We start from the raw sequence: 12614 nt of genomic DNA on the forward strand, positions 1-12614 counted from the left end.
TTTCTAATGTAGTGACTTTCACTGTTGTGGGATGTCCCTCCTTAAGTCTAATATTGCCCTTTGTCTTGGAGTTTATCTGCTATTTATAGAGCTATGCCAACATTCTTATGAATACTGTTTGTCTGATGTATGTTTTTTAATCCTTTATTTGTCAGCCTAGGGGTGTCTGGGTGGCTCAGTGGGTTAAGCCTCTGCCTTCCGCTCAGCTCAGGTCATGATCTCAGGGTCCTGGGATCGAGCCCCACATTGGGCTCTCTGCTCAGCAGGGAGCCTGCTCCGCAACATCCCCCCCCCCCCCCCGCCTGCCTCTCTGCCTTCTTGTGATCTCGTCTGTCAAATAAATAAATAAATAATCTAAAAATGTTGTCAGTCTATCTGGGACTTTATGCATAAGGGCATCTCTTATAGCAGGATATAGTTGGGTGTTGCTTTTAGTTTTTTTTCAAGTAGGCTCCAAACCCAATGAGAGGCTTGAACTCACAACTCTGCAATCAACAGTCGCATGCTGTACTGACTGAGCCAGCTAGGTGCCCTGGGGTCTCGCTTTTTTATTCATTTTTACATTCTCTGCCTTTTAATTGGAGTATTTGGTTCATTTATGATGAACATAATTACTAATATGTTTGGATTTAGATCTACTATGTCACTATTTCTTTTCTGGTTGTTCCATATGCCTTTTGTTCTTCTGGTCTTCCTTTCTGGATTTCTTTTGGGTTGACTGAATATATATGTTTTAGAATTCAGTTTTTAATTTATCTATTGATATAAATCTATTTGCATTTTTTAGTTGCTACTCTAGGGATTGTGGTATAAATCCTTAGCTTTCCACAATCGACTTAGAGTTAATCCTGTGCCCATAAAATAATGTAAGAATCTTGAAACTGGATAGGTCCATTTACCACCTCTTCTCATCCCTATACTATGTTGTCATATGCACTATATCTCTAGGCTAAGAATTCTAGATTGGAATGTTGATATTTTTGCTTTAAACTAGTATATATGTGTGAAATTAAGAGAAAATACAGTCTTTAATATTTACTCATTTGTTTTTAGATTTAATTTTAAGTAATCTCTATGCCCAGCATGGGCCTTGAACTCACAACCCCGAGATCAAGAGTCCCATGCTCCACGGACTGAACCAGCCAGGCACCCCTAATATTTACGCCTACATTTGTCTTTTCCAGGGCTCTTCAATTCCTCTTAAAGAGATCCAGGTTTTCATCTGATATAATTTCCTTTCAACCCAAAGAAGTTACTTTAGCATTTCTTACAGTTCAGGCCTGCTGGAGATTGGTTCTCTTCATTTTAGTTTATCTAAAAATGTCATTGTCTTGATTCTTAGAGAATATTTTCATTAGCCATGGAATTCTGGCTGATGTACTTTCTTCCTTTTCTTTAGCATTTTAAAAATGCCCTTTCACTGTCTTCTGGCTTCCATAGTTTCTTTCTTCTTCTTCTTTTATTTTTTTAAAGATTTTATTTATTTATTTATTAGACAGATCACAAGTAGGCAGACAGGCAGGCAGAGAGAGAGGGGGAAGCAGGCTCCCTGCTGAGCAGAGAGCCCGATGCGGGGCTCGATCCCAGGGCCCTGGGATCATGACCTGAGCTGAAGACAGAGGCTTTAAACCACTGAGCCTCCCAGGAGCCCGTGGCTTCCATAGTTTCTAATGAGATGTTAGCAGTTATTCATTCCATGTGTATAATGTGTTGTTTTTTTCTAGTTGCTTTTAAGATCTTTTGCTTATCTTTGGTTTTCAGCATTCTGTGATATGCTGTGATGTTCTCTTTGTGTTTATCTTGCTTGAGTTCATTGAGATTCCAGAATCTAAATTTAGTCATTTCACCAAATTTGGGGAAATTCAGGATATTATTTATTTAAAAAATTGATTTTTAGCAGTGCCTTGGTGACTCAGATTGTTGAGTGACTGCCTTCAGCTCAGGTCATGATCTTCAGTTCCTGGGATCAAGCCCCATGTTGGACCCTCAGCTCAGTGGGGAGTCTGCTTCTCCCTCTCTCTCTGCCTCTCCCCCTGCTTGTGCTCTCTCTGTCTCTCTCTCAAATGAATAAATGAAATCTTAAAAAAAATTGTTTTTATTCCACTTTCTCTTTTCTCTGCAATTATACATATATTAGAGCTTTTTGTATTGTCCTGTAATTACTTAGATTCTTGATTTTCTGATTCTTTTACTGTGTTCTTCAGATTGGTTTATTTCGTTTCTTTTCCTTTTAAAAAATATTTATTTATTTAAGAAAGTTCTACACCCGACATGGGACTTGAACCCATGACCCAGAGATGAAGAGTCACATGCTTTTTCAGCTAGGTGTCCCTAAGTTGGATTTTTTCTATTGATCCATCTTTACATTCATTGATAATCTGTCATCTCCAATATGCTGTTAAAACTGTCAAGTGAGTTTTGGGGGTGCCTGGGTCACTCAGTTGGTTGGGTGGCTGCCTTCAGCTCAGGTCATGATCCTGGAGTCCTGGGATTGAGTCCCACATCAGGCTCCCTGCTCGGCGGGGAGTCTGCTGTTCCCTCTGACCTCCCCCCTCTCATGCTGTCTCTTTCTCTCTCTCATTCTGTCTTTCTCTCTCAAATAAATAAATAAAATCTTTAAAAAAAACTGTCAAGTGAGCTTTTGATTTCCAGTATTATATTTTTTCAGTTCTAGAATTTCCATTTTTTAAAATAGTTTTTATTTCTCTATCAAAATTTTCTATTTATTTACTCATTGTGAGCATTTTTTATGTCCTTGAGGATATTTATAATAACTGCTTTAAAATATTTGTCTGATATATCCAGCATCTGGGTCAACTCCATGTCATTCTTCATTAGTTGCTTTCCTCTTCAGCATGGGTTCTATTTCTTTGTATTTCTAATAATTCTGGATTATATCACATTGTGATTAATATATTCATTGCAGATACTCTGAATTCTGTATATTTCTCCAAAGAATGTTGATTCCTTTTTGCTTTGTTTTAGTGGACAGCTAACTTGGCTCAATTTGAACTCCAAGCTCTGTCTCCTTTGTGGTGAGCAGGACTGAATCCTTTTCATTTTTCTGCCTTAGCGGAGCTGCTTATAATTCACCCCTCACATGGGTAGTTCAGGGATCAGCCAGAGATTTGTACAGAGTTTATATATGCAGAACTAGGGCCCCATCTCTCTGGCATACTCTCTCTCTCTTTTAGAATTTTATTTAAGTAGTCTCTATATATGCAGTGTGGGACTTGAACTCACAACCCGAGATCAAGAGCTGAACACTCTTCCGACTGAGCCACAGGTGCCCCTGTGGCTCTCTTTTGAGGATTTTCCCCACCCTTACTTCTTACTTCTGTGGTATCCTTTAACGCTTTCCTCTAGTTCCTTGAGCCAACAAGACTGTGGGCTTCTGTTGGAATTTTAGCTGAGCTGTGTGGTGCCAGCTGGAGTCTGGCCTTCAGTGAAGAACTTTACAAAATGAGTAACTCACCCAATGCTATTTCTTTCTTCAGTGTGTCAATTCTCTCCTAGTTCTGCCTACCTGGGTTGCTCTCCAGTGTCTTCAGGTAATTATCATTTTTATTTTTTTCTTTTAAATATACTCTATGCCCAATGTGAGGCTCAAACTCATGACCCTGAGATCAAGAGTCACATGCTCTACTGACTGAGCCAGCCCAGACGCCCCCTTCAGGTAATTTTGCTTTATTAAGATTTTCTTTATTTGTGAAATAGAGAGGGGTGGGGAGAGAGAGAGGGCACGAGCAGGGTGAGGGACAGAGGGAGAAGATCCCAGGACTCTGGGATCATGCCCGGAGTCAAAAGCAGACGCTTAACCGACTGAGCCACCCAGGCGCCCCTATGCACATAGTTTTTCCATATTTACTGAGTTGCCGGAAAACTTACATGGAGGATGCACTCAGTTGTTCTGCGAGACAGTAATTATTCAGCTGAGTGCCTCAAGGATCAGAAGTTGAGATCAGGTCAGGTTTCATGTCCCTTATTTTCACTTTCTGTTCGCTTACACATGATCTCTATCACCTCTGTTTTCTGTTTTCCGAAATTCCCAACTCCTGGAGCGCAAAGTTACTCTTTCTTGGAATAAGTGTGAACTGTGTTTATGTTTAGAACTACAGTTCTCGGGGCGCCTGGGTGGCTCAGTAGGTTGAGCCTCTGCCTTCAGCTCAGGTCGTGATCTCAGGGTCCTGGGATCAGCTCCGCAACCGGCTCTCTGCTCAGCAGGGAGCCTGCTCCACCCCGCCTGCCTCTCTGCCTACTTGTGATCTCTGTCAATAAACAAATAAAACCAACAATATATAAGTATATAGTTCTCTAGGGACACATGTGTGGCTCAGTTAAGCACCTATGTCTCTCTCCCTCATCCTCTGCTCCTCCCCCTGTTCATGCTCTCTATCTCTCCCTCTCAAACAAATAAATAAAATCTAAAAAAAAAAAAAAAAAAAGATCGTTAGAAACAGCTTCTCTGGGTGAGTTAAGGAGTTAAGGGACCCCAAGGAACAGGTTACCTGTCTGTAAAGGTGACAGATTATCCTCAAAGAAATCAGAGACTGGCTTTTGAGGAGGTCACTCTGTTTCTATTTTAGGGTCCCTGGCGTGGTCCACTTGCTGTCATCCACCACGGAGATTCATTGATGTATGTGTAAGGCCAAGAGCCCACTGTTACGGGCTGAATGTTTGTGTCCTCCCCAAATTCCTATGTAGAAGCTCTAATCCCCAGTGTGATGGTGTTTGGAGGGGGGCCCTTTGGGAGATAATTAAATTTAGATGAAATCATAAGGGTGGGGTCCCCATGATCAGACCAGTGTCCTTAACAAGAAGAGGAAGAGAGACCAGAGCATTCTCATTCTTTATCTGTCAAATGAGGTTATGAGAAGGTAGCACCGAGAAGGTTTCCATCTGTAGGCCAGAAAGAGAACGCTCCCCAGGAACTGAAGTTGCCAGGCCCTTGACCTTGGACTTCTTAGGCTCCATAACAATGAGACCTAGATATCTGAATATCTGTTGTTTAAGCTACTTGGTCTGTGGTATTTTGTTATGGCAGTCTGAGACACTCGCCAAGAGTAAAAAGATATATATTTTATCTTTTTTGGAACCAGGATACCATGCTATAAAAACAGCTGTTGGAGGGGTGCCTAGGCGGCTCAGTCGGTTAAGCGTCTGACTCTTGGTTTCAGCTCAGGTCACAATCTCGTGGGTTGTGGGTTGAGCCCCGTGTCTGGCTCTGTGCTCAGCAGGGAGTTGCCTTGAAGATGCTCGCCCTCAGCCCCTCCCCCAACTCATGCATGAGTGTGTGTGTGTGTGTGTGTGTGTGTGTGTGCGTGCGCGCGCATGCTCACTCAAATCAATCAATCAATCAATCAATCAATCTTAAAAAAAAAAATCAGGCAGGACAATCTTCCCCTGAAACCCTCCTTACTTCTCCATGACCAGTACTAGGAGACATGGTCACTTCTAAATGGATAAGCGGCCATGGGATTTGACCAAATGCAGGGTTCATTCTGTGGAGCCACGCCCAATTTTCCGGAGCTCCTCCAGCCACACCCGCTCTGAACAAAATCAGGAAACTGCTCGCAAGAAAGGAGTGAGGGAATGGCTACTGGATAGGTAGTTTGAAGCAATGAGCGGTTCAGCAAATGAGCGGTTCAGACCACTCAGTGGCTCAGATGATGGGGAGGTCAGGAGAGTGGAAAGCCAGAGGCAGAATTTATGGAAGGGCTGTTGGCTTCCAGAGTAACAGAATTTTATGTTGAGCCCAGGCTTTTCAGCTAAAGACTGCACTTCCCAGCATCTCTCGCGGCTTCCTCTGGCCGTGTAACTAGGCTGTGGGAATGGAAGTTGCTTATTCAACCTCCAGGCTGTTCCTTTAAAGTGAGGGTCAGCAAACTCTTTCTTTAAAGGTCCAGATGGTAAATACATTAGGCTTTGCAGGCCCTAAGGCCTCTGTTGTAACTACTCAGCTCTACTGTAAGTGCAAAAGCAGAAATAGACAATGCGTAGATAAATAGGCATGTCTGTGTCTCAATAAAACTTTATTCACAAAGATAGGCAGAAGGCCAGATTTGGCCCATGGGAGGGGCCAACTTGTTTATCAACTTGTGCTTTAAAAGGATGGGGCATGCCATCCCTTTCTCTGTAATTGGACTATGGCTGTGTTGGCTGGAACTGGAGTAACTCCTTTGGTCCCAGGCTTTAAGTCAGATATTGAAAATGGCGGAGAAAAAGTAGGCGTATGAGTCCCTGACCCTGTGGAACCACATACCCACTCTGCACTGTTCATGCCACCTGTTACTTGGGGAGGACTAAACATTTCTTTTATATCACTAGGATTTGGGGCCTTGCAGTAGCTTCCATATTACTAGCTGAGCTATCTTACTTCGTAGAACCTAAGAGGCCATTGAATGTAAATTGCACAATCATTTCATGTGTCACTAAGAAATAGAAACACTGCTGTGCCTGTTACTCAGCCTGCTTCTCAACTCCAGATCCTCTCTTCCACACTGTGCATCGTGATGACAGCATTAGAAACCTGGGAACGCCATGGCGCCTTTGCCTGCTGGCCACTTCTGCTGCTAAGGGTCATTTGAGGGAGACGAGAGGCAGGAGGAGGGAGAAGGGGTTTGTTCCTACCTATCTGCTTCCCATTCTTTTCTTTTTTTTTTAAGAATTATTTATGTTAGAGAGAGAGTGCCCATGAGCAGAGGGAGGGGTGGGGGGAGAAGGCAAGGGAAGCAGATTCCCTGCTGAGTGGGGAGCCCGATGTAGTGCTAGATCTCCCCACCCGGAGATCATGACCTGAGCTGAAACCAAGAGTCATGTGCTCACCTGACACACCCAGGCACCCCTTGCTTCCCATTCTTACCACTGCCCAGAGCTCTGGCTCCTTCTCACCCAGGCAGCAGCCACAGGCTCCACCCGTGGCTTTCTTCGGGACCTCAGCCCCAGATTCATCATCCCCCTCTGGGGGGCACCAGCACCATGGCAAGCAGTGCCTCCTTCTCAGAGGTCTGGGTCCCAGCGACTCCCAACAGGTAGCACAGCCCACGGTGGGGCTGGTGTTGGTTTTGCACATATTACCCCCAGGTTATCTCCGCATTCCCTTTGCCTCTTCAGTCCTCGGTGTGTGTATAGCAGATTCTATTAATTTTCCTCACTTGAAATGTGTTGTGTGGCTTCTGTTTTTCTGCTTGAACCCGGAATAATAAAACTGTCCATTATAACACTATGACACAATGTTTCTTGTCACTTAGAATTCTTATTTTATGCTTATTGAAAGAGTTCTTTTTGATTGACTGGCTGAATTTTTTTTTAAAGATGTATTTTACTTATTTTAGAAAGACAGAGTTGGGGGAGGGACAAAGGGAAAGAGAGTTTTAAGTGGACTCTGTGCTGAGCACAGAACCCCGTGTGGGGTTTGATCTTATGACCCTGAGATCATGACCTGAGCTGAAACCCAAGAGTCGGAGGCACAACTGACTGCACCACCCAGGTGCCCCTGAATGACTGAGTTTCTAGATTTTATTTTTAAGTAATCTATACACCCAATATGGGGCTCAGACTTATAACCCTGAGATAAAGAGTCACATGCTTTACTGACTGATCCAGCCAGATGCCCCTCTTTTTGATTTATTTAAAGAAAGTTTAATATGTGTCTTGTGCATATATGAAAAAGAAAATACTAGTATATTTAGTAAGAAATTTCTTTAATTTTTTTTTATTTTAAAGACATTATTTGTTTTGTCAGAGCAAGAGAACAAGTACAGTAAGCAGGGGAGTGGCAGACAGACGGAGAGGGAAAAGCAGGCTCCCCCCTGAGCAAAGAGCCCAACTTGGGACTTGATCCCAGGATCCTGGGACCACGATCTGAGCCAAAGGCAGATGCTTAACTGAATGAGCCACCCAGGCATCTCTAATAAGAAATTTCTAAACTAGGGCTCCTGGGAGGCTCAGGCGGTTAAGTATCTACCTTCAGCTCAGGTCATGATCCCAGGGTCCTGGGATTGAGTCCCTCATCCGGCTCCCTGCTCCGTGGGGAGCTTGCTTCTGCCTCTGCCTCTCTCTCATGAATAAATAAATAAATAAAAATCTTTATTTTATTTTTTTTTAACTTACATTTTTTTCCCTCTCTTCTTCTTTTTTAAGATTTTATTTATTAATTTGACAGACAGAGATCACAAGCAGGCAGAGAGGCAGGCAGAGAGAGAAAGAGGAGGAAGCAGGCTGAGCAGAGAGCCCAATGCGGGGCTCGATCCCAGGACCCAGGGATCATGACCAGAGCCAAAGGCAGAGACTTTAACCCACTGAGTCACCCAGGCGCCCCAATAAATAAAAAACCTTAAAAAAAAAAAAAGAAATTGCTAAGTTTCACATATTCAGAATCCAGCTCTTCTGAATCCCTTCTTGACTCATGGACATCAATGTCCATATTTTTCCAACAAAATACCCTCCTCTGTGCCGTCAAGAGTGTTGTAACAAACTTTCCTGGTGTTGCCGGTCCACTGTGCTGCCTCTCTGTCTTTGAATTCTTCTCATGACAAGCCCAAGCCCCTTTGGCGACTCCTTCGGGAACCAGCTCAAAACCGCTCATGAAAAGGGACTTGTTAGCTCATGGAACTGGCACGTTCAGGATGCAGCTAGCTTAGGCATCGGGGATCATCACTCCATAATGTTGCAGAGCTCCGTGGGCTTTCCTCCACTTGTTTTGCTTTCCTCAGCATGCTGGTTTCATTCCCTATGTGGTGGGGAAGATGGCCACTGCCAGCCACAAGAAGTCCAGCTTTGGGTTTACAGTCTGAGAATAAGAAGTCCCCTTCCCTCCCAGTGTCCTTATGTGGAGTCTCAGACAAGGCTGTGATTGGCTCTGGGTCACGTGTCCATCTGTGGTTCATTCTCTGATTGGCCAGTCTGTATTCTGTGTCTTCCCCATGATGGGGGTCCCATGGAGTTGGGTGGACACTCAGTGGGTTCTCCAGGGGAAGGCCTGTGGATCACAAACATGCTTGTACTAAGGACCCTTTGCTTCAAGTCCAATAATCCTTCCCTAGGCCTCTTTGATCAATTCATGCGTGACAAAGTTGGGATGACTTTGATGCTGGAGGAGGTTCCTTTGATCAAAAATTTGTGATGGGCCAGTTTAGGTGAAAAATCCCTTTCAAGTGCAGTGTTTGAGTGCAGTGAAATACTGGTTTGTCTTGTTGACTCACCCACGTGTACAAGAGTTAGCAGGCTCCTTGGGGTTTTCTGGAGGCAAAGACAGCCTTCAGACTCTCGAGTTTCTACCAGTTAATTTCAGGCAACCACAGAACAAGTATTGAGTGTATAAAAGTCTTCTTTTCTTTAACTTTTCTTTTCTTAGGAAGTATTTACTTATTTAAGTACTTTTTACATCCAACATGGGGCTCAAACTCAATCCCGAGATCAAGAGTCATATGCTCTTCCGACTGAGCCAAGGAGCCGACCCACTCTTGTCTTTTATTTATTTATTTATTTATTTATTTATTTAAAAGATTTTATTTATTTATTTGACAGACAGAAATCACAAGTAGGCAGAGAGGCAGGCAGAGAGAGAGGAGGAAGCAGACTCCCTGCAGAGCAGAGAGCCTGATGCGGGGCTCGATCCCAGAACCCTGGGATCATGACCCAAGCCAAAGGCAGAGGCTTTAACCCGCTGAGCCACCCACCCAGGCACCCCAGATCCACTCTTGTCTTTTAAATTGATCCCTCAGTGTATATACTCTAGATGGTGCAAAACCATAGCTATATTTTACTAAGAGTTTTTCGATGAGTGTGCTTTGCAATTATCTTTGTAATCACTCATTAACAATTGTTAATTGTTAATGAGCCTCTGGGTGGCTCAGTAGGTTAAGTATCTGACTCTTGATTTTGGCTCAGGTCATGATCTCCGTGCTTGGTGTGGAGCCTGCTTAAGATTCTACCTCTCCCTCTGCTCCCCCCTCGCCCCCAAAACCCACCAAAACCAAGAAACAACTGCTAATACAGATAATATACCTGCTTTTACACGGGAACCTTCACTGAAGCCACTCTCCATGGTGTCTGTCCCTGTTACCTGTTGGTGTGTCACAAGCCATCCCAACACTTAGTGGCTTACGACAAGAATCATCTTCCTCACAGATGTGAAATTTGGCAGGGATAGCTCATCTCTGCTCTGCATGGGGAGCTCAGCTGGGACTGGAGGATCTCTTTCCAAGATGGCACACCCACATGGCTGCAAGTTTGTTCAGGTCATGTGCCTCACTTCCTGTCTACACGGGCCTTTCTCCATGGGGTGGCTGGGTTCCCAAGAAGCAGTGAAGTTGCCTGTCCTCTTGGGCCTATACCCAGAAATTGGTGTGGCATCATTGCTACCATGTTCTTTTGGTCAAAACAGTCCCAGAAGCCACCCTAAGTCAAGGGGAGGGGACACACACCTCACATCTTGATAGAAATTGTCATAACCTTTGCGGCCATCTTTAATGTACCATGGTGCTTCATGGCACAGGCTTCTGGATTCATCCCTTTTCCTGATTGATCTGAAACTGAAACAGAGCTGGTGTGAAGGGGGCTCATCTCATACACTTTCATACTTGCTGTATTTCTAAATTACAATGACGGGTTATAACACATGGTGAACATTTCTAGCTAGATAGCATCGTCTTTTTTTCTGGTGGTGAGACTTTTCTGCACCTAACTAATTTATAATGATTTGGAATGACTCGAGAGACTGGTCTGAGACGGTAATATCTCCAAGAGAATGGGGGGGGGGGAAACAGGTGGCAGACTTTTGAAACATTTTGCAATGAGCACGAAACTCGGGACTCTCTCCAGAAGAGCCGGCAAATCAGTATGCAGAATTGAGAAAGGAGTGAGACAGGATATTCTGCTGGTCTTTTCTTCCCTGCTTAGATACAGCTGTTGTTTTTTTATTTCAGGGTTGATGGATTAGTCGTGTGATGTACTTGGATCAAATACTTGGGCGAAAGCCTCTCATCCATTTGCCCATCAGCTTCCCTTGGTGGCAGATTTACATTCTGTCTGGATGCCAGATTGAATTAAATGCTTCTTCAAAGCCAGCAGTCTGACAAAATCCTCTCCCCGGTCAGCATTTTTACTGTATTAAAAAAAATTAGCATCTGCAGGGAAATGATGCGGCCTATGGGTTTCTTTTCCAGGGAAGAATCCAATTTAGCTTTCGGGGCTGATGTTGTAATTGGTCAGAGAACCGAGGATCCTAACTGAGGCTGGAGCCTGGGGGAGGCGGATGCTCCAGATTCCAGAGCTTTCCTTGTCCCATCTGAGTCATCCTGCCCCCACCTGGGTTGCACGGATGTCTGGCTGATGGAATGGATGAATACTCCTTTTGAGGGTACGTTTCTGTGCAATCACCCGTTCAACATTGCCCTGCCACCCGGTGGGGCACGCACACTTTATTTCCTGTTTCTTAGGTTTGAGAGTTGTGTCCCTTAATTTCTTGTTCGCCAGTGTTCACGAGAAGGAAACCCCCAGGTGACGTGGCTGCGTTAATGATTTAATATTTAGAGGACGGCTGGAAGGAAGTGGATTTTCAAAGCACCTCACCACCGACCTGCTGTGTAATTGTTCTCAGTATAAGAATGGGGAGAATAGGGTAGGAATAGGGGGATAAGATTATCTGTCTCTTAGGGTTGTGGTGACAAAGTAATGCAGGTAAGTTACTTAGAGCATGTATTCGTTATCTATCGCTGCATAACAAAACACGCCCCCCAAAGCCCCTGAAATGTAGGCGCTTCCAACAACAGGCATTATCTCCAAGTTCTGTGAAGCGGGAGTCAGGGAGTGGCTGATCTAGGTGGGTTCTGGCTGGGGGTCGCTCATGGGGCTGTGTTCAAGGTGGTGGCCAGCCCTGCACCCAGGCTGGACTGGAGGATGATCTGCTTCCAGGCTTACTTACACACCTGGCTCTTGACAGGCATTAGTTCCTTGCCACATGGCCAAGGAGCTCTCCATAGGTGCCTGGATGTCTTTGCAACATGGCCCTCGAGAGTGATGAGAGAGAGAGAACGGTCTCTGGGCGGGTGAATGCTAGTCTTTTTATAACCTAATCATGAAAATGACATCCTGTGCTTCTCCTCATTTGCCGTTAGTGAATCACTTGGTCCTGCTCTCACCCAGCAGGAGGGGAATGAGCGCCAGCTCTGTGGAGGAGAAGCAGCAGAGAATTTGTGAGCTTTCCTTTCAGGGCACGGCACAGTTCTGGGTACATAGTAAATACTCGGTAAATGATTAGATGTTAGGGTTAATTTAGATAAATTCACTTCTTGGTGATTTACTTTCTAGACAGACTTTAGTGACACCCTCATTTTTATTTGAGGAACAGAAGGAATTTGGGGCTCTACAGTGGATTGGAGATTATGCCTGGGGGACCTGTACAAGATGAGGATTTTTTTACCTTTCATTTTCTGTCACTGGGAGGGAGGGAAGATTTCTCCAGAGATCTCCTCTGTTGTATTGGATGTCGGTCAGAAGACTAGCAGAGGAGCGGTCACCACTTAAAATTCCCTTCTTGGGGGGGGAGTACATCTTCCCCCTCAACACTGGGTGTGGTGTCTTCCGGACTTGGGAGAGGGATGAAACCATGG

The 12614-nt window shown here is 44.4% G+C and overlaps 1 long non-coding RNA gene across 1 annotated transcript in view; it reads left to right on the top strand.

The window, feature by feature from the left end:
- The window catches only part of LOC125106661 (uncharacterized), a 20476-nt gene extending 7920 nt beyond the window's left edge, over positions 1-12556 (top strand). Inside the window, exons 3-4 of the long non-coding RNA XR_007129390.1 lie at positions 11169-11366; positions 12448-12556. This is a non-coding gene — a long non-coding RNA (uncharacterized LOC125106661). The remainder of the gene's footprint in view (positions 1-11168; positions 11367-12447) is intronic.
- Positions 12557-12614: the final 58 nt, after the last annotated feature.

The sequence above is a fragment of the Lutra lutra genome, chromosome 8 (genome assembly GCF_902655055.1).
Source record: "Lutra lutra chromosome 8, mLutLut1.2, whole genome shotgun sequence".
NCBI lineage: Eukaryota > Metazoa > Chordata > Mammalia > Carnivora > Mustelidae > Lutra > Lutra lutra.